Consider the following 26,967-nt stretch of genomic DNA (forward strand, 5'->3'; position numbering starts at 1 on the left):
CTGCCCACTGCATTACTGGTCCTACAGGAATTGCTGCATTCGCATTAGACACATGCCAAAGCACTGGCCGCTGGCCAAAATTTCAACGCACAATTAAAGGATGAAAAGAAGCAGATAGAGGTCTTAGCATAAGCTGCCCAGCCCCGAAAGGAAATGCCATTGCCAAATGGAAAAAAGGACGGCAAAGCCAGATCTTTATTTTTATTTTAAAACCAGAATTGTACTTCCATCAGCCAGCAGGAGAGCTTCCATGGATGTGAAACTTGAAGGCAAACCTGCAAATTCAGGGCCTCCAAAGCAAAGATGGAAGGCACGTAACACAGAAATGCTGCTGGAGGAGGATGGGCCTGGATGGGAGAACCACCTGGGAACCCCATGCAAGCATTTCTTAAGCTCCAAAATGGAAGGAGGGCAGGTTGCACATTTCACCAACCAAACCAACAACATAGAGGAAGCGTAACTACGACTCTTAAGGCTACATCCGCACCATCTATTTGAAGCACTACTGTGCCACTTTAAGTAGTCATGGATTCTCCCAAAGACTCCTGGGAACTGTAGTCCATGAAGGGTGCTTGAGAGTTGTTGTTAAGAGACCATGGGAAGGCAAACTAAGGTCCAGGGGCCGGATCCAGCCCAATCGCCTTCTAAATCTGGCCTGCGAACAGTCCAGGAATCAGCGTGTTTTTACATGAGTAGACTGCATCCTTTTATTTAAAATGCATCTCTGGGTTATTTGTGGGGCCTGCCTGGTGTTTTTACGTGAGTAGATTGTGTGCTTTTATTTAAAATGCACCTGGCTGTTAACCATAAGGCTGGTAGTTAGGGAGCCCACCCAGTGATGGCTGTAGGCAGAGTTCCTGCACTGCAGGGGGTTGAACCAGATTCCTTCCAAGTCTACAATTCTATGAAAGATGAGCATTCTGTTTACAGGTACAGTTACCAGAGTAACCTGGGAAGAGGATCTGATTGTTAAAGCACTCTGGGAATTGTACCTCTTGGAGGAGAATAGGGGTCATGTGTGCTGACATTTATTTATTTTTTCATTTTTCTTCCTGTTATATTTGCAATTTAAAAACCCAGTAAGAAAAGAAGAAGTGGAGATGCAGAATATCACACATAATCCTGGCCATATTCCTTCAACTTAAACCCACGTTGTATTCGTCTCAGGAGTTCCCCCAACCCTTGTCCTTTCCAGTTTCCAGTCCCAAACTCCTTAAAAGGTTTTTTTTAAAATACCTTATGTCTAAAAAACCTTAGAAAGCAATGCCCCAAAGATCAGCATGTTTCCACACCTGCTACTTACAGTCAAAGCACTGGGTATTTCCCCAACATATGCACGTTTTTAGGGTTTAGGGGGAAAGATGGGCTCTGCATGTCCCATTAGGTGCCAGAGATATACGCTTTGGACGTTTTCTTGGGCAGGTTGGGAGTTTAAGTCTAGGCGTTGCGTCAAGAGGCACTTGAGTGAAGCAAGCTGACATAGGGCAGTGGAGCAGAGCTGCCAGTTTCACTCAGGAAAGCCTGACTGTGGGTGGGAGAAATGGATACAGATGCTGAGAAACTCCATCCCAAGCTGGCTCCGCTCAAGATAAATATCTTAACATGCAAAGAGAGAAAGCTACATCAACAACCCAGAGGAGAGGCGATTAAGCTCCACGCAAACAGGAAGCGAGGGGAAAGAGTGGCACGTTGCTTACAGAAACCTTCACAATCCCACGTTCAGCCTCCGGTTTAGATGGGTCAGCCAGAGGTAAGGGATGGGCAAATCTGTTAAACTTCAGTGTCTCATTTTTCCAGTCCAAAATTCAGATTTTCACATTTCCACACCAGTTTAAGAGGTTTTTCTTTTGTTCTTTTTTAAAAAATCAGAGGGGAAGACACACCTCCTTACCCTGGCTTTATTAGGACCCACCTTATTTTTGTAATTGCAAGCTGTTTAAAACTTTTTAATAGTGTGTTTTGTAGTTGTAACCTGCCCTGGGATCTTAAGGTGAAGGGCAGGTAATTGATAATAATTTTGCCCTTTTTATACATTTTCATAACAGTGCCTACTTAACAGCCACTAATAAATGCAGGGTTGTCTCCAATTAAGTTCTACTAAAATAAAACCAACTGAATGAACCTAAGTTCCACACTCACCTTTGCTTTCAGCTTTCTAGGCACAGGTTTGGGCTTTCCAGGTTCATGTCCTAACGGTCCCCCCGCACCCCACCCGGTGCGTTTCCTGGGAAAGCCCCCATTTTACTGCTGAATTGGAGCAAACAGCAATCTGCAGAAAATGCTTTCTGCTCCAATTTATTGCTAAAATGCAGTTTTCCCCAGGGGAAAAGCACTGGGACCATAACAAAGGACAAACATACAAAACACACTTGGACACAGGCCTGGGAAGCCCAGACCTGTGGCACAAAAGGAAGGGAGGATAACGCCTTAGTCATGTCCATTAACGTCCGTGGGCCTAATTCTGAGAAGGGCTGGTTGCAGCTCAGAGACTCCAATTTACAATGCTGGGGGGCAGTGGCAGACATGGTGGGCTATTCTCCATAGGCCCTGCTTGGGGGCTTTCCAGAGGGTTCTGCTTGCCCAGCAAGGCAACACTGTGTGATCTTGGCACTCTTCAAAAGGTTCCTGGTGCCTCCTCTCCCAGGGCCCTGATCTGACAGCAAAGGCGAAGTAATTAACAGAACAGAGAAGCCAGCAGAAGCATCCATAGCCTTGCAAAGCAAAGCAAAGCAGAGTTTCTTTGCAAAGCAGAGCATAGCAAAGCAGAGTTTCTTCTGCAAGCGCAGGCAAAATGCTGGACCTCAAGGCAGAGTCGGAGAATGCTCGTCTATTAAGATTACAGCAGAGCAGATAGAAGCCGGAGTTTGCGTAAAGTTAGAGACTGCGAGTTGGGAGGGGGCGCACATCAGCCAGGTGTTTTCAGTGCTGGGGCTGCACTCCAAAAAGCGCTTTCTTCTTTTCAGAAAGTTATCTCATGCTTCTCTATCACAGCACACAACCCTACTGCTGTACAACAAATCATGCAACGCTCATAAAATCACCACCCACGCACTTGCATGTACTCAAAAACAATCCCTCTCTCTAATGCAAACGCAGGTGGTGAGTGCCAAAATAGGGCCACTGAGAAGGGATGAGGCGACTTCCAAGGTTTGAAGAAGTGCAAGAAAATAAAAGAATCCCCAAAATTCAATCCAACAAGGACTTGACAGGTTGGAATGCTGAGTGTCAGAACAGAAAGTCGAAACTACGAGAGATGCAATGGATTCTCGTGGGAGAGGTCCAAGACTGGTCGGCTGCAACTCCCAACTGAACCATTCCTGCTGGGAGGTGAGGACACACTGCAAAATTTTGTTGCAGAACACATCTGACCATCCCCTGCAAGCATTTCACAGAGCTAAAATTTCAGTGTTCGTTTACACTGGGGAAGGTGCAATAGCTCTGTGTTAGTGTCTGCTTTGCATGCAGAAGGTCCCAGGTTCGATCTTCAGCATCTGCAGGTAGTGCTGGGAGAGTGTCCTGCCTGGAGAGTGTCTGTCAATCATTGTAGACAACACTGAGCTAGATGGACTCCGATCTAACTTGGAATAGGGCAGAGAAGAGTGGCCAAGTTGACCCAGAGTGAAACCAAATATTATGAGGAACGGTTGAGGAAGTTGGGTATGTTTTAACTTGGGGGAGAGGAGGTGATATGACAGCCATCTTCAAATATCTGAAGGGGTGCCACATGGACAATGGAGCAAGCTTGTTTTCTGCTGCTCCAGAGGCAAGGACCTGAACCAATGGATTCAAATGACAAGAAAGGTGATTCTGCGTAAAAATCAGGAACAACTTTCTGACAGTAAGAGCTCTTTGACACTGGAACAGACTACCTGTGAAGGCGATGGACTCTCCTTCATTGGAGGTTTTTAGACAGAAGTTGGGTGGCCACCTGTCAGGGTTTTTTTAGCTGCGATTCCTGCATCGCAAGAGGCTGGGGTTGTTGACCCGTAAGGGTCCCTTTCCAAAGCTACAATTCCATGATTCTGCATTCCAGACACAAAAGTCGTCCCTCAATCTTTGCACAGCAAAACACCAAACAGCAACGCCGAAGCAACGCCACACAGCATGCCCAGGGTGAGCGAAGCCCGACAGCATCCCTCCTTTTCAGAAGCAGGGGAAGGCTGAAGTGGCCGCCTGCCATGCAATTTGCTGACTAAAGAAAAAAAACACTGTGCCCACTATTTCTTTGCCAAATTGTTTTGGCTCTGCTTCCCGTTCCCTGCATCCTCTTCTCCCTCCTGGAAAAGGAGAGTCACGTTGCGCTTACAGTGGTGCCCAGAACATTACAAAGATCAAGGCAAGGAATATGTGCCCAGAAGGAGGAGGAGAGGGGGGAAATAGAAAGGGATTCTGGTGCTTTGATGCCTGCAATGTTAAGTGGCCTGCCTGTGCCCAGCAACTTAAGCAAACCCTCCAAAACCTGTCTGTTGTGCAGTCCCGTAAGAGAAAGGGGTGCAGCTCAGCGGCAGAGCATCTGCTGTGCATACAGAAGGTGCCGTGCTCAATCCTCAATGGCATGTCCAGCTGATGGAAGACCTCTGTCAGAAACCTTGGAGAGCCTCTGCTGGCCAATGTAGACTATTCTGAGATGGATGGACCAGTGATCTGACTTGGTATAAGGCAGTCCTAGATGAAGATAAGAAGAGCCTGCTGGATCAGGCCAATGGCCCTTCTAGTCCAGCATCCTGTTCTCACAGTGGCCACCAGATGCCTGTGGGAAACCTCCAAGGAGGATCCTAGCACTCTCCCTTTCTGTGGTCTCCAGCCACTGGGATTCAGAAGCATAACTGCCTCCGACCATGGAGGCAGAGTATAACCATCATGGCTAAAGGTAAAGGGACCCCAGACCATTAGGTCCAGTCGTGGCAGACTCTGGGGTTGTGGCGCTCATCTCGCTTTATTGGCCGAGGGAGCCGGCGTACAGCTTCTGGGTCATGTGGCCAGCAGGACTAAGCCGCTTCTGGCGAACCAGAGCAGCGCACAGAAACACCATTTAACTTCCCGCTGGAGTGGTACCTATTTATCTACTTGCACTTTGATGTGCTTTCGAACTGCTAGGTTGGCAGGAGCAGGGACCGAGCAACGGGAGCTCACCCCGTCGCGGGGATTCGAACCGCCGATCTTCTGAACGGCAAGTCCTAGGCTCTGTGGTTTAACCCACAGCACCTACCACGTCCCTACCATCATGGCTAGTGTCCATCAATAGCCCTCTCCTCCTCAAGCCAGTGGGTCCACCTAGTCTGTCATCCTGTTCTCACCCTGGCCATCCAGATGCCCCCCTTGGAAGCCTGAAAGTAGGACATGAGCATAACAGCGCTCTCCCCACTTGTGATTCCCAGAAAATGACGTTCAGAGGCATAATGTGTAAATCTTAAGAGCTGAAGTATACGTCAGGCATATTTTAAAAACAACAACAGCAGTCAATTATGCTTTTCTCTTTTTTTCAGAAAAAGCAGCTGTGTAAGGCCTTGGATGACGGCTTGCAGGGAGGGCATTTTGCTTCTTAGCTCTTTTCTTCCTGCACCATTTCCCCGTCAACAATCCTCTATCCTTCTCCAAGCAGCTATTCCTGCCACCACCACCACTCCCCAGTTGCTGCCAAGAGGACCTTCAGAGTGTGAGTCTCAGCGGGAAGAGATAACTTTCTCTGTGCATTATGAATCCAACCCAGACTAGGGCCTCTATACCAATCTCCTTTTCTGCCAAAACAATTTTGGGAAAGATAGCGGCCTGTGTGCTTTTAAAAATGCACACTTAAAATTGACATGCAGTTTGGCCCTCTTGAATGATTAGGTCAGCTATCATTGTTAAGCAGCCAGGAGGTCAACAGCTCCTTTCTTCTCGTGGAAGAAATTGCAACAGATTCTCCTCCATAGAGGACCCTTTTTGTGTGTGTGCTAAAAATGCAATGGGATTAAGACACATGCTGGCCCAGTTTGCACACTGCAAAACATAGTTAATGGCTTACCCTGAACATGCTGATCAGGGCTGCTTTATTCAGAGTAGACCCATTGAAAATAATGAACATGGCTAAGACCCACATCCAGATTTAAGACCTTTAGAGCACCTATGCACTGATAGGATTATAATGCCCCCTCAAGTAATTTGAAATAAAAACAATACTAACCCATAAAATAAAATTGTGTAGTCAAGTTGAAAATAGTTCTGATTTTCCCCATGAAGACTATTTTGATGCTTCTTTTTGAAATAACAAATGTCAAATTCTTAAAAATATATATTATAAAACCTTTCTTTTGTGCCCGTGCTTTGCCGGTGCCCTGAGCACTTGCTTAGTCTTGCTCATTGGGTAATCCAGTGCCACTAAGGGCCTTTTTCATACCACTTTGCACAGTCGCGGCTTCCTGCAAAAATTCTGGGAACTGTAGTTTGTTAAGGGTGCTGAGAGTTGCTAGGAGATCCCTATTCCCCTCACAAAAGCTACAATTCTCACGAGTGGATTAATAATCCCGTTCAATGGGAACTCTGTGAATTGTAGCTCTGTGAGGGAAATAGGGGTCTCCTAGCAACTCTCAGCATGTTTAACAAACTACAGCTCCCAGAATTCTTGGGGGGGGGGGGAGCCAAGACTATTTAAAGTGGCATCACAGCGCTTTCAATGTATGGTGTGAAGGTGGCCTAAGTTAGGCCCACTATTTTCAAATGGGTCTCTTCTGAGTAAAACTTGGTTGAATACCATTTGTGGTTGCGGAAGAAGCGCCAGGAGTAGATGAGCATGTGGAAGGACTGTGAGCTCAGTTCATACCCCCAAAACATAGCTGTCAACTTTCAGATTTGAAAATAAGGGATCAGCAGCCTTGAAAATAAGGGATCAGCAGCCTCACCTGTCCCGGGGACAGTCTACAGGATATCTAACAATCTGGGATAGCAACGGGAAGCAGCGCTGGAATAAGGGGATTTCCCGCAAAAAAAGGGGAGGTTGACAGCTATACCCCAAAACAAGTTCCTGAGCTAAGTAGGGACTGTGAACCTTAACATGTAAACACACACCTGAACCTGTTTTGCATCATGAGTAAAAACAAAGTAGATCCTGGAAGCTTGACATCTGATCACCATCTGCTCTACAACAGAGGTGGGGAACCTCAGGCTCCGGGGTCCAAATGCAGCTCTCCAGGTCTCTCAATGTGGCCCTTGGAACCCTCTCCAGGCCACACCCCTCACTGGCTCTGCTTCACAGCCCCCTTGAGCTTTTGTGGGGTGACTGGAGTGTGCTCTTGGAACTGTGGCATTTTTTGCTTGTCTGGATGGGGGTTTTGAGCTCTAAGGCCAACTCTGAAGCAAATTCCTGCTCTATAACCAACCCTTAGCATTTGTTTTTATCCTCTCTTCCATTTTATTTCTTAACTCCTTTTAGTGCTTCGTTTTGTTGCTTTAACTTATTGTTTTATCTCATTGTTTTATTGTTCTAACTCCCCTAAACTGTGAGACTGCATGAAGCTAGGCTGGTCTGAGCACTCTGGATGTGGGATAGAGAGGGGTGTGTTAGAGGGTGCAGAACACTGTTTCTCAAACTTGGGATCCCCGGTTGCTGGTGGACTACAACTCCCATCATCCCTGACCACTGGTCCTGCTAGCTAGGGATGATGGGTGTTGTAGTCCAACAATAGCCGGGGACCCAAGTTTGAGAAACACTAGTGTAGAAACTATCCTACTGCACAGAGGTAAAAGATGCTCACTTTTGCCCCTGGCCCCGTTCACCACTGGCAATGTGGGCCTTGGGAGGCTGCTCAGAAAGGAACGCGCCCCACTGAGGCTGGGAAAAAAAAAGGTTTCCCTATCCCACTCTGAACAGACGAACAGCAAGCCAACGAGACATGGAAGCGCTATGCAAATGGAACAAAGGAGCATCTCAATGGAAGGAGGCCCCGCGACACATGGGGGGCTCAGGGAGGGCAGACAGAAGCTCAACAAAGCCTTGAGACCTTCGCTCAGGTGAAGCAAGGGCATGCCAAGGGGAAAGAGAGGAAGAAGCAGGGCTAATTGGTGCAAAAGCTGCGTCAAAGAAGCGGGGTGTGGGGTGGAGGGAGGGAGAGAGAGGGAGGAAGAAGGAAGGCGGCCCCCTTGCTGCGTGAGTCGAGCCCCCGAGCATTTAAGAATAGCAGGCAAACCCTGCTTTGTTGCCGCTTACCATGCCAGGTACATTGGGCTAAAAGGCACCTCCTTCCAATGGTGCCCGTCGTGCCAGGTCCCTCCCAGGATGTTCCATTGAAATCACAACAGGCCATCAATAGAACGTAGCTGGTAGAGATGCTGAAGGAAGAACCAGCGGGGGATCACTGTTAAATGCAATTAAAAAATTGCAATCAAAATCGAAACGTCCATTAAAAAAAAATAAGAGAAAAGAAGAGAGAGACAGAGAGAAATAAAAGAAGACTGTCTAAGAAACCAGTCCAATATTGCTATAAAATCAGCAAAATAACCCATCTTGAGTCTCAGGGAAGGAAAAAGACCTGGGAGGTGGAGCGAGGGGCAATTATCTACCTTATCAAACCTATTTCAATGTGGTCCTCGATGCAGCATATTCTCCAAGGGCTGCATTTTGAGGGGATTATAGGAATGTGCTGCTGAGGGAGAAGCTGTAGGCATGTGCTATCTTGACGTATCACTGAAGGGGCTGTGGAACTTGGTTTATATGCACAAATCAGGGTTTCGTGCCGCTGACGTTATGGTTCTCTCATACGCTAAACAAGGCCTTGGATCGGCCATCATCCCCCAAAAATCTTCTGCTTCAACTCCTCTGCCTCTCCCCTCTCCCCTACCCCAACACCAATTTATCTCCCCTTAGCCCTAATTCTGCAGACTCTTCAGAATTTTTCAGTTATAAGAGCAACACCCACCATTTCAAGAGTTCCTTGCAAACATTTGCCATTTCTTGAGTTAACAAGGACTGAACTTAGGCCCAGAAAACTGGCACGGCCATCTTTACTAGCCTGGTGCCCCTTCCAGATGTTTGGGACCACAGCTGGCCATTATATTTAAATCATCTGAAGGACATCGATTTTGCAAAAGCTGCTCTATGTGTTATTTTTAAATGAACCAAAGTGTGCGATTCCCCCCCTGCTTCTCACTCTCTCTGCCTAGTGATTTTGTACCGAATAATAATTCCGGGAGCAAGAGTCTCTTAAGGGTGCTGAAAGTTGTCAGCAGACCCCTATTCCCCACACAGAGCTGCAATTTCCAGAGTTCCCGGTGAAGAGGGATTGATTGCTAAAAGAACTCTGGAAAATATATCTCTGTGATGGGAGGAATGGTCTTCTAGCAACTCTCAGCAACCCTTAACAGACTACATCTCCCAGCATTCTTTGGGAGAAGCCATGACTGTTTAAAGTGATACTGCTTTAAATGCATGGTGTCCCTAAGGCATTTTGCTACCCGAGACAAAGGATTTCCCCTCACTTGTATTGCAGCAGACCTGACTGGCCCTTGAGAGTTTATAGGCCCAGCCACACTTACCTTTTGCCCCACTTTTTCTAGGTTTGGGTCCATGGTTTAAAACTCTGTCTGAGGGGTCCCCCCGCCTTTCATCAGGAAAACCTGCTCTTTAATGCTGAACTGAAACTAGGGCGTGGCAATATCTGATTTTCAACATCGTTATATACCACCAGCTAAACATCACAATATACTGATATATCACGATGTCTGAAATACGGAGCTACGCAGAGGCATTGGCTGGCTTCATGGTTTTTCCCACATTGTGATTTTTTGCACAGCACACACACACATACCATGATTAGTGATAAATTGCCAGGTCAAAAATTATGAAACTGGGATCGCGGTATGAACTTCAAACCGGTTTTAGGACGATACATTGGAACAAATGGCAATTCAGGTTTTCTGGGGATTGCTATTTGCTCTGATTTAGCAGTAAAGAGCAGTTTTCGCAGGGAGAGCGCCGGGGCAAACAAACGTCTAATAAATTATACACATCCTGTTTATCCATCTACTACTATCTTTCAGAAAGTTATTTATTTCTTTGCTATGCATTTGGACACCTCTTAAGATTTCAGAAATTTGGCACAATGTTTCCTGAGAACAAGCCTATGTTTGGATGCAACCGGATGCCATTTTGAATAAAGATGGTGAATCTTTCAGAACTGCACTGATTTTAACTGCTGGTTTCAAAGCTGGGTTTTTGTTTTGTTTTGTTTTGGCTTCTTAGAATTCCCAAGCAACCCTGGGGACGAAGCTGCTAGTAATAGCTAGTGTGAATTATTAAATCCCAAGGAACAATACTCCCCCCTTCCCCTTTTATGGCTCTCTGTCCCAGCTTCCAAAAATCTCATTAGCACTAGAGAGAGGTTATAATGAACACCTTTGTAGATAGCAAGGCACTGGATTAAGTGGGTGAAAAGCAGTGCTAATGTAAACGTGCCACAAAGCTCTCCAGACTTGGGTAACTTGCTAGACTCATAAAACCTGTACAGAGTCAACGGACGGTGTTTTTATTGGACTGTTTGTGCAACCATCACCCACTCGCCAAAACCAAACACCAGCAACGTGCTCTCAGTAGGTCAGAGATTAAGAGAAATCCTGCTTGGAGACCTTCCTTCCCTTCCCAAAGAGAGTCTGGCAAGAGAGGTACCAGACATATACTGGCTCAAGGGTTGGGGAAGATGTGTGCATTGCATAGTTCCCCACTAAGTTAAGCCATCTTTTGTTTTCAGTCTGCAGGCCACAACAGCATCATGTTTAACATCTGGGCATATATGCATGACATCACCTTGCCAACAAAGGTCCGTATAGTTAAAGGTATGGTTTTCCCAGTAGTGATGTATGGAAATGAGAGCTGGACCATAAAGAAGGCTGATCGCCGAAGAACTGATGCTTTTGAATTATGGTGCTGGAGGAGACTCTTGAGAGTCCCATGGACTGCAAGAAGATCAAACCGATCCATTCTTAAGGAAATCAGCCCTGAGTGCTCCCTGGAAGGACAGATCCTGAAGCTGAAGCTCCAATACTTTGGCCACCTCATGAGAAGAGAAGACTCCTTGGAAAAGACCCTGATGTTGGGAAAGATGGAGGGCACAAGGAGAAGGGGACGACAGAGGACGAGATGGTTGGACAGTGTTCTCTAAGCTACTAACATGAGTTTGACCAAACTGCGGGAGGCAGTGGAAGACAGGAGTGCCTGGCGTGCTCTGGTCCATGGGTCACGAAGAGTCGGACACGACTGAACGACTAAACAACAACATATATGCATGAATGGGCAGCATTTGCTGAAAGTATTCCGATATTATGGGGAAAGGGCTGTAGCTCAATGGTAAAGCTGTTTTACAAGCAGAATTCTGTTCCTAGGTTCAATCCCCAGCATCTCCAGATACGGCTGGGAGAGACCCTTGTTTGAAACCGTGGAACGGTCTGATTCCATATAAGCCAGCATCCTATATTATCTCTCTGCCACTGGAAGGATTTGGGTTTTCAAAAAACAGCTGCATATTAAAAATGACGAGGTTAGTGCCAGGATTCCTAATTACGCTTCTTAAAATTCTGGAGGAAGCAGAAGTCTGATTAGCGTGAATACTCCTAAGGACAGAGTGTGTCGTCCTGGTAAGAGGGAATGGATTAGAAAAGCGCCTCTGTTTAATGGCAATTAAACGCTTCTGTTTTGCAACCCAAGGAGAATCTAATCAGTAAATGAGATTTCCACCATGGTGCCTCCCTCCTTGAAATCCATTCTTGGTTTTCCAGGCTTTTCTGAGTTGCTTTTTAATATATCTGCAGTCCCGAAAGTGCATGCCAACCTTGTTGTGACTACCCCTTTCTTCATCTGTCTCCTTGCTGCAAAAGCTGAACTACTTATGAAGCAGCCTGAAGATGATCTACTAGAGAGACTCCTGCACTGGCTTAGATGACCCTCGGGGTCCTGTCCAACTCTACGATTCTATGAAAGCAAAACTACGTTTCCTTGCAGCTTCATTCTACAAGGAAGGACTTGAGCATCTCTGACAACATAATCTGCTCCTCGTCCTCCTCTCTATCTGGGACCTTCAGCATAAGAACGTAAGATGAGTGCTGCTGGATGAGGCAAATGGCCCATCTAAATTCAGCCTTCTGTTCTCACAGTGACCAACCAGATGCTTATGGGAAGCCCACAAAGCAGGATATGAGCGCAGCAACACTCTTGCGCCTGCTGTTTTCCAGCAACTGGCATTCAGAAGCACTCCTGTCCAGATAGAGGAGGTAGGACAAACCCACTGATGAGCAACTACTGATGGGCTTATCTCCAATGAGGTTGTTGAAACATCTTGGTTAATTGGTTAAGGAGTACAACAAAGCTGTACAATGGTACCTCGGGTTACAGACGCTTCAGGTTACAGACTCCGTTAACCCAGAAATAGTACCTCGGATTAAGAACTTTGCTTCAGGATGAGAATAGAAATCGCGCTGCAGCGGTGCGACAGCAGCAGGAGGCCCCATTAGCTAAAGTGGTGCTTCAGGTTAAGAACAGTTTCAGGTTAAGAACAGACTTCCGGAACGAATTAAGTTCTTAACCCAAGGTACCACTGTATATTGTTTCCCTGCTTATTTAACATGATGCAGAATTCATCATGTGAAGGCTGGACTGGATGAATCCCAAGCCAGAATTAAGATTGCTGGAAGAAATATCAACAACCTCAGATATGCAGATGACACAACCCTGATGGCAGAAAGTGAAGAGGAATCAAAGAACCTCTTAATGAGAGTGAAAGAGGAGAGCGCAAAATACGGTCTGAAGCTCAACATCAAAAAAACAAAGATCATGGCCACTGGTCCCATCACCTTCTGGCAAATAGAAGGGGAAGAAATGGAGGCAGTGAGGTTTTACTTTCTTGGGCTCCATGATCACTGCAGATGGTGACAGCAGTCACAAAATTAAAAGACACCTGCTTCTTGGGAGAAAAGCGATGACAAACCTAGACAGCACCTTAAAGAGCAGAGACATCACCTTGCCGACAAAGATCCGTATAGTTAAAACTATGGTTTTCCCAGTAGTGATGTATGGAAGTGAGAGCTGGACCAGAAAGAAGGCTGATCGCCGAAGAATGGATGCTTTTGAATTATGGCGCTGGAGGAGACTCTTGAGAGTCCCATGGACTGCAAGAAGATCAAATCTCTCCATTCTGAAGGAAATCAGCCCTGAGTGCTCACTGGAAGGACAGATCCTGAAGTTGAGGCTCCAATACTGTTCTCTTTAAGTCATTTTCTGGATCTATTTTTACACGCGTTTTCAAAACCCAAGGAGAGAAATGGAATATCCAAAGAGGAACTTCAGGTTCTCTCTTCAGACCTTTGAAAAACAACAACACACCACAATATTCAAAACACCCAGTGGGTCTTATTTCAACATTCACACCATTGCTCAACTTAAAAATAAAAAAGTCTGAGCACTGCATTTCAGAAAGGGGTGGTAGCAGTTTCTGGTTAGTAATAAAAACACAAAAAACTACCTTGGAGGACACAATCTTTTTTTTTTTTAAAAAAGTTATGTCATAGCATTTTGCGAACTCTTGTCTTGAAACATGTCGGGATGCTTCCCTATTTAATTCTCCCTCTAAGACCAAAACACAAACTAAAAACTAAGAAAACCAGCTGCTTCAGAATGGCTCCATGCGGCTACTGTGACTTCACATAAGCCAGCCACAAATGCATACAGTGGTAACAGAATCTACTCCGGAAGTCCATCCGACTTCCAAAACGTTTGGAAACCAAGATGCGGCTTCCGATTGGCTGCAGGAAGCTCCTGCAGCCAATCGGAAGCCAGAGAAGTCGTGTCGGACGTTCGGGTTCCAAAGAACATTCGCAAACTGGGACAACCACTTCCGGTTTCTGATCGTCGGGGAGCCTAAATGTACGACTCCCAAGGCGTTTGACAAACCAAGGTACAACTGTAATGGCTAAAAATATTTGGCTTCAGATCTTTTGCCAAATGGGCAGAGGTTGGGGGGGGGAGGAGCCAGAAGCACAGCCCTCTCCCCCCCCCCGAGGCTGCTAGCCCTAGGAAGGGATGAGCCACATAGGAGTGGGATTGGGGCCAGGAGACTCGCCCTGCACCAGGAGGGCTGCCATGTTTGGGTCTGATGCTGGAATCAATGAGGAAAGCAACAGGGATGGGCTGGTGGCAGCTGGATCACAGAGAGTTCGGTGCGAGCGACTTCCTCTGATGAAGGATGGCAGTCTCTGTCTTCAGATGGGCTCCAGCCAGCGCCAGATTTACGTATAAAAGCTAAACAAGCTATAGCTTAGGGTAAGGATAAAAGACGTCCCCGTTTCCTGGGTTGGGGACAGTCCCCGGATTTACAAATCACTCCCCATACAAAATAAAAGTGTTCCCGGATTCATTGAAAAATATCTGGTAACCTTAGCTTAGGGCCCCACTCTCTTGGGGCCCCCCAAAAAAATTTAAAGGAAAAAAACCCTGGATGTACATTTCTAAAATATAAGACAAAAAACAAATAAAATAAAACCTACATACAGCAACAGTGTTTTGTGTAGGCTCCTATGATATAAGTAATGGGCCCCACCTGCTAGCCTGCTCCCTAAAATATCACTGGTTTGCTCATTTCTATATACAGTGGTATCTTGGGTCTCAAGCTTAATCCGTTCCAGAAGTCTGTTCCAAAACCAAAGCATTCCAAAACCAAGGCACACTTTCCCACAGAAAGTAATGCAAAACGGATTAATCCGTTCCAGACTTTTGAAAACAACCCCTAAAACAGCAATTTAATTTCACTATTAATATACGTCTTCTTAATTGTATTTCAGTTCAACAATTACTTTGATAAAATACATATTTTGTTATGTGCAAATGGCTTTAGATTTCTATTGGGTCCATAAATTACCATATAGAATATATTCAACACAAAAAACAGTGACCATTTGCTGTTGACAAAGAACAGCTGGACATATAAAGGACCCCATTACCTTCAGTGGCTTAGGGCATGGGTAGGCAAACTAAGGCCCGGGGGCTGGATCCGGCTTAGTCGCTTTCTAAATCCAGCCCACGGATGGTCCGGGAATCAGCGTGTTTTTATAGGAATAGAATGTGTCCTTTTATTTAAAATGCATCTCTGGGTTATTTGTGGGGCCTGCCTGGTGCTTTTACGTGAGTAGAATGTGTGCTTTTATTGAAAATGCGTCTCTGGGTTATTTGTGGGGCATAGGAATTGGTTCATTCCCCCCCCCAAAAAAAAATATAGTCCGACTCTACACAAGGTGTGAGGGACAGTGGACCGGCCCCCTGCTGAAAAAAGTGTTGACCCAATTGCCTCATCAAACCTAAATCCTGCCCTGGCTCCAGCCCATAGTGGAGAACTTCAGAGCCTTGGAGAGCCAAATCAACTGGCCTGGACCTCCTTCCCTGTACAGTGGTACCTCGGGTTGCATACGCTTCAGATTACATACGCTTCAGGTTACACATTCCGCTAACCCAGAAATAGTGTTTCAGGTTAAGAACTTTGCTTCAGGATAAGAACAGAAATCGGGCTCTGGTGGTGCGGCGGCGGCAGAAGGCCCCATTAGCTAAAGTGGTGCTTCAGGTTAAGAACAGTTTCAGGTTAAGAACGGACCTCCAGAATGAATTAAGTACTTAACCCGAGGTACCACTGTACTGCCTTGAGTTCCTAAGTGGAAGTGGCTGTTGAGGGTCTGGACTGCAGGCCCTGATGGTTGGGGAGGCTTCTCTGAGTGGTCCTGGTCCAACAAGCTCTGACACAACGGTCTCACTTATCTTTCGCAGCCTGCTCCGAGCCCTGAACCCTCGACCGGCTGCCCCTGTAGCCTCCGGTTTGGGCCTGCTAGATTCAGGGGGTCATGACTAGGGATAATGAGAGAATTCGGTTCTTTCACAGGCCAAAAGATGTAAAAAGCATACTTGGTATTCAAAGATCAGACCACAAAAGAAAGAAAGAAAACAACTGTTAGAATAAACACTCATTTTCCATCGCAAGGAGGAAAGAGGTATTACTGAAATATAGGCGGCTTTTTAGATAAGAGGTCGCAGATTCTGATAAAAAGCCCCAGCCCCAGTTGGGATGGTATCAGATCCAGCTATTTCATTAACCTCTCTTAAAAATAGGAGCGTATTTTGCTACAGGAAGCAGAGGAAAGCAAATAAGGAGAGGGAAATAAAAGAACTCAGGGAGACCTTTCATTATACCACAAAGTTTCCCCTGCTCTGATATGTATTATTCACTGATTCCATCCTGCCGCTTTGTTTAAACAAAGTGCAATCTCAGGAAACCCAGCTTAAAAAGGCTTAGCAAACATTGTGCCCCCCTCAAAAAAGAAGTAGTTATAATTACACTGAAATAATTAGAATATTCACAAAAACCTCTCACTGAATACAACTCAGCATGTGGCAGTGGAGGATTAAGTATTCACAAAGTTTTCAATCTTGCGCAGAGATATCAAAGGACCTTTACTACGAAATCACTAAATGTTTCTTACAGGACTTGCGCAACGGGAGGCAACGTATGGATCTGAATACACAGACGCCTCTTTGGAGCAAGTGAGTTTGCTCTGCAGCAAGTGCCATGTCCATGAAAATGGAGGGCTTGCAGTGGAAGCAGGCCACTGGCATCTGCCGCCATCATTCAAAACCCTATTGAAGTCTCCTAGAACCCCAGCTTCCGTAAAGTCGACATATGCAAGTTTGTAGTCCTCATGGTGGCATCAGACTTTTTTAAAAACACACACACACACAACACAGAAACTCAAAAATACTTTAAGAAGTGGGGAAATAGAGCTTTCTTTTTTTAAAAGCACAACTGAATCCTGTTTCTCAACTTGTCAAGAGTTTGTAAATTCAGAAATTTAGAAGTTCCAGAGACTGGCACACCCCTTAAGAGAGGGCAACATAAGGTTCTTATAGAAAGTGCCAAATCATGTGTAACACACCATACAGTCTCTTTTTTTAAAGCTAAGCAACTGCAGGAATATGAAGAATCGGCTCAGGGCAGGAGCCTTATGGGAAGGCTGTTTTAAGATATCTATTTTGCGCTTGTTCTCCCTGCACCGAGCCCCAATGCAATTAGTGACCTGGAAGAGGGATCATTTTGATAGAGACAATAACACAGGAGGAAAGGATTAAAAACACCCACCACCCGAATCCCCATCCCACAGCTGTTTTTAAGCTTACACACATACACCCTTCATGGATATTATAGGTCATGCATTATCCGACTCCAAGTGAACATTTTCATCAATTAGAGCCTGGCATCTGCCGCAAGGTAAAGAGGGTATGCAAGTTAGTTACCCACACCTAAGATAAAAGGCTATGTAAATGAGCCTTTTTAACCATGGTCAATCTTAACCACGGTTTAGGGCAGGGATAGCCAAAGTGTTTTGTGAAGCTGAGGCTCCAGTACTTTGGCCACCTCATGAGAAGAGAAGACTCCCTGGAAAAGATCCTGATGTTGGGAAAGATGGAGGGGCACAAGGAGAAGGGGACGACAGAGGACGAGATGGTTGGAATGTGTCCTCGAAGCTACAAACATGAGTTTGACCAAACTGCGGGAGGCAGTGGAAGACAGAAGTGCCTGGCGTGCTCTGGTCCATGGGGTCAAGAAGAGTCGGACACGACTAAACAACAACAGCCAAAGCGTTGCCTTCTGAGTACTGTGCACTATTACTCCCAAGAAATCTGAAGTCAGTGGACAGGGATGATGTGAGTTGTAGTTCCAACAGCATCTGAGGAGCACCAGGTTGACTACCCCTGGTTTCTGGAAACAGGCCAGCTTCAGAATATCATGGTTTTCTGAACCATGGTTTTCTCATTTCGCTAAACCACAGTGAGAAACCTGTGGCCCTCCAGATGCAATTCGTGTGGTTCTTGGGAAGCATCTCTGGACCCAGGAGATGGGATGACTTGGTACAGACGCAACGCTGTAAGGTCTTAAGAGACTTGGGACCCCAATACCTCCCAGTCTGCCTCTGCCCATATAAGCTGCCCCCCAGACCTTGCAAGCCACACCTGAGGCCTTACTTCGTGTGTCCCTTCCTCCAGGGGTCTGGAGGGTGGCAACACAAGATGGGTCCTTTCGTGTGGTGGCTCCCCACTTGTGGAATGCTCTCCCGTACGGAGGCTCGCCTCGCACCATCATTACATAGCGTTAGGCATGAGGCAAAAACATTTCTTTTTCATTGAGCTTTTGGCTTTTGAGTGGGTGGGACATTTTAGCCCTGCCCATCAAAAATAGGAATGTGTTTTTAATTTTTTTCTATGCGTTGTTCTGTGCTAGTTTTAATGTATGTGTTCACTTCTTTTGAGTTACAGTGGTACCCCAGGTTACATACGCTTCAGGCTACAGACTCCACTAACCCAGAAATAGTACCTCGGGTTAAGAACTTTGCTTCAGGATGGGAACAGAAATCGTGTGGCGGCGGCGTGGCGGCAGCAGGAGGCCCCATTAGTTAAAGTGGTGCTTCAGGTTAAGAACAGTTTCAGGTTAAGAACGGACCTCCGGAACGAATTAAGTACTTAACCCGAGGTGCCACTGTATTTGGTTTTTTTAAAAAATGACTGATAAATTTAACAAACAAACTAGGGTTTTAGTGTTACATCTGGTGTGGTGAACCACACTAGATGGCAACTCCCATCAAGGGGCCATGATGCCTGGGGAAATTGAGAGAAGAAGATCACTGGGCCCACAGGATCTCCTCCAAAACGCAGCTCAGATTGACCTCAACAAAGCACAAGTTAATAATAATAATAATAATAATAATAATAATAATAATAATAATAAAAACAGAAGCAAAAGATTCCAATTGCCTCTTCACAAACACATCAGAGGAGAGCTCTCAAGTCTGCAGCAGAGGAGTGGAGAACTAAAAGTCCTAAGCCCTGGCCAACATGGCCACCTTCTGTTTCCAGCAATCCTATGCAGTCCGCAGAACTGTAGCTCTGTGAGGGGAACAGGCATCTCCTAACAGCTCTTAGCACCCTACAGTTCCCAGTATTTTTTCGGAAGGGGGAGCCATGACTGCTTAAAGTCGCATGATACCACTTCGAATGTAGAGTGCAGACTGGAGTCCTGGACCAGGGACTGGAAATCTTCTAAATGCACATTCGTGCTCAGCCATAAAACTGAGGCCTTCCATTCTCTGAGCAATAAATAAACCCTGCGTAACTTGGGGGATACAGCTGCACAGAAGGGGCATGATTGTGGGGTTTTGTATGTCACTGGTTTTATGTACCTTTGGGGGCAATGGAAATCTGTCTTGAGGGCCTTAGCTGCATATTTTTATATATACAGTGGTACCTCGGGATAAGAACTTAATTCGTTCTGGAGGTCCGTTCTTAACCTGAAACTGTTCTTAAACTGAGGTACCACTTTAGTTAATGGGGTCTCCTGCCGCCGCGCGATTTCTGTTCTCATCCTGAAGCAAAGTTCTTAACCCAAGGTACTATTTCTGGGTTAGCGGAGTCTGTAACCTGAAGCATCTGTAACCTGAAGCGTAAGTAACCCGAGGTACCACTGTATTTGGTTGGGCCCTGTTGTTACTGAATCCCTGCTTCTACTACTACTACAGTGGTACCTTGGTTTACAAACTTAATCCGTTCTGGAAGTCTGTTCTTAAACCAAAGCGTTCTTAAACCAAGGCGTGCTTTCCCATAGAAAGCAATGCAAAATGGATTAATCTGTTTCAAATTTTTAAAAACAACCCGTAAAACAGCAATTTAACATGAATTTTACCATGGGTCTGCTTTCCCATAGCAGTGGGGGGCTCAGTTTACAAATGGAACACACTCAACATGTTCTGCTTCCAAGGCAAAGTTCACAAACCAAAACACCTACTTCCAGGTTTGCAGCGTTCTTAATCCAAGTTGTTCATAAACTAAGCTGTTCTGAAACCAAGGTACCACTGTACTACTATTTATTGAATTTATATACCGCCCTATATCCCGAGGTCTCAGAGGGGTTCACAGAAAAGATCAACATAAAAACAACAATATATATAATCAAAATAAAAAAACAACCCAGTAACACCCCCCTAAAAGAGAGCCACATTTTTAAAAGGGCACAGGACAGTTTTACTGATTTTTATCTCCCATTTCCCCCAACACTTATTGTCTTCGTGCTGCATTTTTGCACGTTGCTTAGCTATCTTGAAATATTAAGCAGTTTAAAAGCATTTCTAGATAAAATAAATATCCAGTCATGCACGGCAGCGCTCTGCAACCTCGACAGATACTGTTGGACTACAACTCCCATCATCCCTGACCACTGGGAATAGCTGGCTATGGATGATGGGAGTTGTAGTCCAACACCATCTGGGTACTCAAGATGGATGGACGCTGCTGTAACACGGTGACTTGAAATGGCATCGAGGGCAAGATTTGAGGCTGGAGCAGCTACAGAATTTTGTCAAAAGGGGACTACCGCCCCCCCACCCCGGTCGTGCCACATTCAGGTTTGCTGCTGGCAGGCCAAACTGGTTTGGCCGCTGTGACAAAGTAGGAACGAGCTTACAGATGGCATTTAAGTTTCTATGAAGGTATTTAGGAGTTGACTTTTGGGGGCTTTTCAGTCCCGTGATCACAGTAAACACACCGGTTAAGCTGATTACATCAAAACTGATTCGTTAGCCCATTGTAGGCTTACAAAAATAAAATAAAAAAACCCCAACAGCTCTAGACTCTCAAGAATGTGCCAAAAGATGATAACACTATTAAAGCAAATAGAAACTGCGACTGATCTCCATTACGTCTGGGCAGGGTAGGGCAGGAGTCTAGGCAAAACACAATAAAAATGAAAGGGTTGTAAGAATATAAAGAAGGTTGTAATTGCACGAGGAGTGGTATGCTAAAAATGAAATGTTAGTGCTTACAGGAAATAAAAGAGTATGCGATATACTCAGTGTGACAGTACTTTGTTGTATATTATAGGATATTACTATCAAGTTCTGTGTAGGATTGGTGTGTACATGTGTGTATATACAGAGGACCACTGGACGGTTAAGTCCAGTCAAAGGTGACTCTGGGGTTGCAGTGCTCATCTCGCTTTCAGGCCGAGGGAGCCGGCGTTTGTCCACAGACAGCTTTCCGGGTCATGTAGCCAGCAGGACTAAACCGTTTCTGGCACAACAAGACACCGTGACGGAAACCAGAGCGCATGGAAATGCCGTTTACCTTCCCGCTGCAGCGGTACCTATTTATCTACTTGCACTAGTGTGCTTTCGAACTGCTAGGTTGGCAGGAGCTGGGACAGAGCAACAGGAGCTCACTCCGTCACGGGGATTCGAACCACCGACCTTCTGATCAGCAAGCCCAAGAGGTTCAGTGGTTTAGACCACGGTGCCACCCGTGTCTCCATCTATACAGAATCACAGAGTATATGAGGATCATGGAGCTGGAAGGGACCACAAGGTCCAGCCACCTGCAAGGCAGGAATCATAGCTAAAGAATCCCTGACAGGTGCCATTCAACCAAAAACCTCCAGTGAGGAAATGTGTGTGTGTGTGCATATGTGTGTGTTTGTGTATATATATATATATATACACACACACACCGTATTTTTCGCTCTATAAGACACACCAGACCACAAGACGCCCCTAGTTTTTGGAGGAGGAAAACAAGAAAAAAAATATTCTGAATCTCAGAAGCCAGAACAGCAAAAGGGATTGCTGCGCAGTGAAAGCAGCAATCCCTCTTGCTGTTCTGGCTTCTGGGATAGCTGTGCAGCCTGCATTCGCTCCATAAGACGCACACACATTTCCCCTTACTTTTTAGGAGAGAAAAAGTGAGTCTTATAGAGCAAAAAATACGGTATATACACACAGAAGCACATGCATTTATTAATCAGATTTCTCCCCAACCTTTCCCATAACGATCCAGAGCAGATCACAACAATTTAGCATACAGTTATAAAATAAGCAAAACAGCAGCAACCATAAAAAAAAAAGGTTATCACCACAGCAGGTGCGAAGCAAAGCACTTCCTGGAGCTGAAGTCATAGCTGCCCGCTGTCTTCATTTTCCACTAAAAAGTGGAGAATAAATCTGAATAATGTACAGTGGTACCTCGGGTTAAGCACTTAATTCGTTCCGGAGGTCCGTTCTTAACCTGAAACTGTTCTTAACCTGAAGCACCACTTTAGCTAATGCGGCCTCCTGCTGCCACTGTGCTGCCAGAGCACAATTTCTGTTCTTATCCTGAAGCAAAGTTCTTAACCCGAGGCACTATTTCTGGGTTAGCAGAGTCTGTAACCTGAAGCGTATGTAACCTGAAGCGTATGTAACCTGAGGTACCACTGTATTGGATTAGGCCAATGGTCTATTTAGTCCAGCATCCTGTTCTCACAGTGGCAACCAGATGTTGGGAAGCCTGAAAGAAGGACCTTAATACTTCTCTAGTCCTGCGTTTTCCAGTAAATGCGATTCAGAAGCATCTAGTCCAATTTCCTGTTCCTGCAGGGGCCAACCAGATGCTTAGGGGGCCTCCGAAAGCAGAACCCGAATGCAACTGCACTTTCTCCACTTCCAGCTCCCATCAACTGGCCTTCAGAGGCATACTGCCTCCAGCAGGGAAAGCAGAACGTTATAATCCCAACCTGTTTTAACACCAGAGATGTTCTACAGCTATAGGAGAGAGGCACCAAATTATTTCCTGACCGCCCCACGCCCTGCTGGGAATTGCAGTTTGGAGTTGACTTGAAGGAAGGAAGCATTTCTGCGCCGGGTCAAATAATCCCCAGCCAAGGGACACCAATTTAAGAATTTCTGGTGTCGAAATTCACGGCACGGATAAATCAGAGGAATCCAACTTTTCCACTGAAGAAGAAGAAGAAGAAGAAGAGTTTGGATTTGATATCCCGCTTTATCACTACCCTAAGGAGTCTCAAAGCAGCTAACCATCTCCTTTCCCTTCCTCCCCCACAAGAAACACTCTGTGAGGTGAGTGGGGCTGAGAGACTTCAGAGAAGTGTGACTGGCCCAAGGTCACCCAGCAGCTGCATGTGGAGGAGCGGAGACGCGAACCTGGTTACCCAGATTACGAGACTACCGCTCCTAAGCACTACATTACACTGGCTGGACTATCATCACGCAGGGGGGAAAATGGCCAAGAAACTCTCTGGGAACCTTTCGTCCCTTCTTGAGGCGCTCCCCAAACTACTACTACTGCTGCTGCTATTATTCTCAATAAAATGGTTTGGTATCTACCAGCCAACCCTCACCTCCAAAACTCCCCAGCCCAGCTTCTTCAGCTGGCAAATGGGAAAACCTGGGGGGGGGGGGCGTGCGATTTTTTGTCAGCCCTACGGAAAGCACAAAGGAAGGGCAGGAGAAACACATGAGGGGCAAAAGGGAGCAACTCCTTTAAAGGTAAAGGGACCCCTGACCATTAGGTCCAGTCGTGGCCGACTCTGGGGTTGTGGCGCTCATCTCGCTTTACTGGCCGAGGGATCCGGCATACAGCTTCCGGGTCATGTGGCCAGCAGGACTAAGCCGCTTCTGGCGAACCAGAGCAGTGCATGGAAACGCCGTTTACCTTCCCGCTGGAGCGGTACCTATTTATCTACTTGCACTTTGACGTGCTTTCGAACTGCTAGGTTGGCAGGAGCAGGGACTGAGCAATGGGAGCTCACCCCGTCGTGGGGATTTGAACCGCCGACCTTCTGATCGGCAAGTCCTAGGCTCTGTGGTTTAACCCACAGCGCCACCCGCATCCCCTGCAACTCCTTTACGCTTCCCCCAATCAAATTCCTTGGTTCCCAAGGCATCCAACAGCCACAACCCAACAGGTGCTGCCCCTTGAAATATACCGAGAGGCACAATTGCATCCTGTGGACTCCATAGGAAGGATTAGGTTAGGACCCTGGCACACCAGCTGGAGCTCACCCCACAGGGGTATCTGATAACTGCCCTCAAAAGGGAAGTTATTTTCAAAAGCCTACACTGGCCCGAGGGTTTAGAAATGTTTTAGGCAGAGAACATTTGTGCTCCAGCAGCCTCTCTCTTTCTTTCTTTCTTTCTCTCTCACACTCAAACACACTCATGAAGAAGCAAATGTTGGGACCTGACATGCTGTCTCCGTGGGAGCCAACTGTGTGATAGGAAAAGAAAGGATTTAATGCAGAAAGCTACCTAAGGCCATTGCTTGCAATGGACCAGCTTGGTTTAATAAAGTTCCCTGAATTAGCTTTTTGAAAATATCTGAACTAACCCCCTTGGGAAGCAGTTTCCATAATTGCTGGGTGAACTAGATGTGAATTAAGTTGATTCCGGGGTAATTTCCAGTTCATCTTCCAACTTCTTACATTTTTAAAAATTTTAAACTCTTTGGGTCTTGAAGCTTAGCTATCTTAATTGCAGGGGGATCAAAACCATTCACAAACCCCTGTGTTTGGGTGTTTTGATGTCTTCTTTATGTGTATTTTATATATCAGCACAGCATGCATGTAACGTTTGGAAATGTGCTGGAAAAAGGATTTCTGAGCGTCATTTGGATAAACGTGAACTGAACGTAAACCAAGCGTGTCCGTTGAACTGGAATCAGATCCTTTTGGGACATACTGAACTGGAATGAGATTCTTTTTAAAAATGAACTTTCTAAGCCCTGCCAAAGACAAAACAAGAGTTCTTTACAAGAGTTCACTAGGACAAAAAGGAGGGGGTCTGCATTCACATAACCATTTATTCCATTTCCCCCAACATTTCCTTAATGGTTAATTTCCACATTACATTTGAGCTCTCACACGACATAGAAGCCACTTCTGGAAAACTAATGAAACATAGCCCATGTTTGATGCTCAATGTTATTTGATTCCAGGAAAAAAATCTGTTCCCCCTCAACCCAGAAAATGGTGAAAGTAACTGACAAACATTGGGGTGGTACAGTTCTTTCCTGTGGTTTTCAATTGGGGGGGGGGAGAGAATCATGTGTGGAAAGAGGGGGCGAGAAGCAACATCACCCAGTGACCTTCGTTGTTGTGTTATGCCGCATCCAACAGTGTGCAAGAAATTTAGAATGACATGCCAGTATAGCGGTCAAAAAGCCTTTTCCATCACAACAGGAACCGCACTGCGTAGGGATCATTAGAAAAAAGAGACATAAGCACTAGAATCACGATAAAAAAAAACCTAGTGCAATATTCCCCACCTCTGAAGGTACCCAAGAGAGAAATGGAAACCTTGGGAGTTGAGTAGCAGTTTTCCCAGTATGTTTCCGAGCACAATTCAAAGTGTTGGTGCTGACCTTTAAAGCCCTAAACGGCCTCGGCCCAGTACACTTGAAGGAGCGTCTCCACCTCCATCATTCTGCCCGGACAATGGGGTCCAGCGCCGAGGGCCTTCTGGCGGTTCCCTCATTGTGAGAAGTGAGGTTACAGGGAACTAGGCAGAGGGCCTTCTCGGTAGTGGCGCCCGCCCTGTGGAACGCCCTCCCTTCAGATGTGAAGGAAATAAGCAGCTATCTTCTCTTTAAAAGACATCTGAAGGCAGCCCTGTTCAGGGAAGTTTTTAATATTTAATGCTGTGTTGTTTTTAACACTTAATTGGAAGCCGCCCAGAGTGGCTGGGGAAACTCAGCCAGATGGGTGGGGTATAAATAATATATTATCATCATCATCATCATCAACATCATCATCAACATTATCCCTCCGTGCCGAACAAGAATGAGCAGCTGAGAAACGGTGCTGCTTTGGTCCGCGGTGCCCATTTCCAGACGGAAATGCTGATTGCGTTGGATGGCCCATGGGGTGATTTGCATGAAGCATCCAAGGGAGAAGCGGGGGTGGGGTCTGGGGGTCTGGAAAGCAGGACACGAATTTGATGAAGCCAAGGTCTGGCTCCACACAGAGCCTCTTTGGAAGAGATTGCGGGGCGTGCTGTGAGAAGGAAACCTCAGCATCTAGAGTGCCGATGCCAAAACGAATATTTTCGAAAGGATGAGGAGCAACACTAGCACGGCACCAAACGGAGGAATGTTATGGATAAACAGAAAAACGGTTTGGAAATGCTGGACGCCAAGAGGTGTTTATGCTGCCTGGAGCTCTGTTTCTTGAACAGGTGCTCAACGGGAAACAAAGTAATAAAAATGAAGCAGGTACAGTGGTACCTCGGGCTACATACGCTTCAGGTTACAGACTCCACTAACCCAGAAATATTACCTCAGGTTAAGAACTTTGCTTCAGGATGAGAACAGAAATCTTGCTCCGCCGGCACGGCAGCAGTAGGAGGTCCCATTAGCTAAAGTGGTGCTTCAGGTTAAGAACGGTTTCAGGTTAAGAACGGACCTCTGGAACGAATTAAGTACTTAACCCGAGGTACCACTGTAAATGGTCACATTTTCTGTGGCTGAAGGTTTGCCAAGTCTGCTCACTGCTCACTATAATGGCTTTATTGCAGAGATGGGGGGGAGGAAGCGCTTCAGAAGATAATGGACACCAGTTCCCTTCAGTCCCAGCTAACACAGAATCATAGAAATGTACAGAAGGGACTGAGAAGGTTATCTAAGCCAAACTCCTGCAATGCAGGAATCCTGCGCGCAGTCGTCCCTGGGTGGGAAGACACTTATTTATGGAGGTAACTTACATGGTCCTGCCAATAATACAATTTAAGAATGCCAAGGCTGGGAACCCTTTTTTTGCAGCCAGAAGACCACATTTTCTCATGGGCAAAATTTGTGGCATTTTCACTTTATAGTGACAGGCGTGGCGAAAGGCAAAAGAGGGCGGAGAAATAAATTTGACACTCTCTCTCACCTTCGCAGGGACACGGGTGGCGCTGTGGGTTAAACCACAGAGCCTAGGACTTGCCGATCAGAAGGTTGGCAGTTCGAATCCCCGCAACGGGGTGAGCTCCCATTGCTCAGTCCCTGCTCCTGCCAACCTAGCAGTTCGAAAGCACGTCAAAGTGCAAGTAGATAAATAGGTACCTCTCCGGCGGGAAGGTAAACGGCGTTTCCGTGCGCTGCTCTGGTTCACCGGAAGC

At 46.1% G+C, this 26,967-nt stretch overlaps 1 protein-coding gene across 12 annotated transcripts in view; it reads right to left on the reverse strand.

Moving 5' to 3' along the window:
• The window catches only part of HIC2 (HIC ZBTB transcriptional repressor 2), a 143,691-nt gene that overhangs the window by 25,842 nt on the left and 90,882 nt on the right, over positions 1-26,967 (reverse strand). For 5 of the 12 annotated variants that reach the window (XR_014542416.1, XM_083590252.1, XM_083590256.1 and 2 more), the window contains exon 3: positions 8,186-8,333. The exons of 4 other annotated variants lie outside the window; for them this stretch is intronic. The gene's annotated coding sequence lies outside the window, so the exon portion shown is untranslated. The remainder of the gene's footprint in view (positions 1-8,185; positions 8,334-26,967) is intronic. 3 more of the 12 variants (XM_083590259.1, XM_083590261.1, XM_083590262.1) reach the window with 1 other exon arrangement.

Source organism: Podarcis filfolensis (genome assembly GCF_964270895.1).
Source record: "Podarcis filfolensis genome assembly, chromosome: 16".
NCBI lineage: Eukaryota > Metazoa > Chordata > Lepidosauria > Squamata > Lacertidae > Podarcis > Podarcis filfolensis.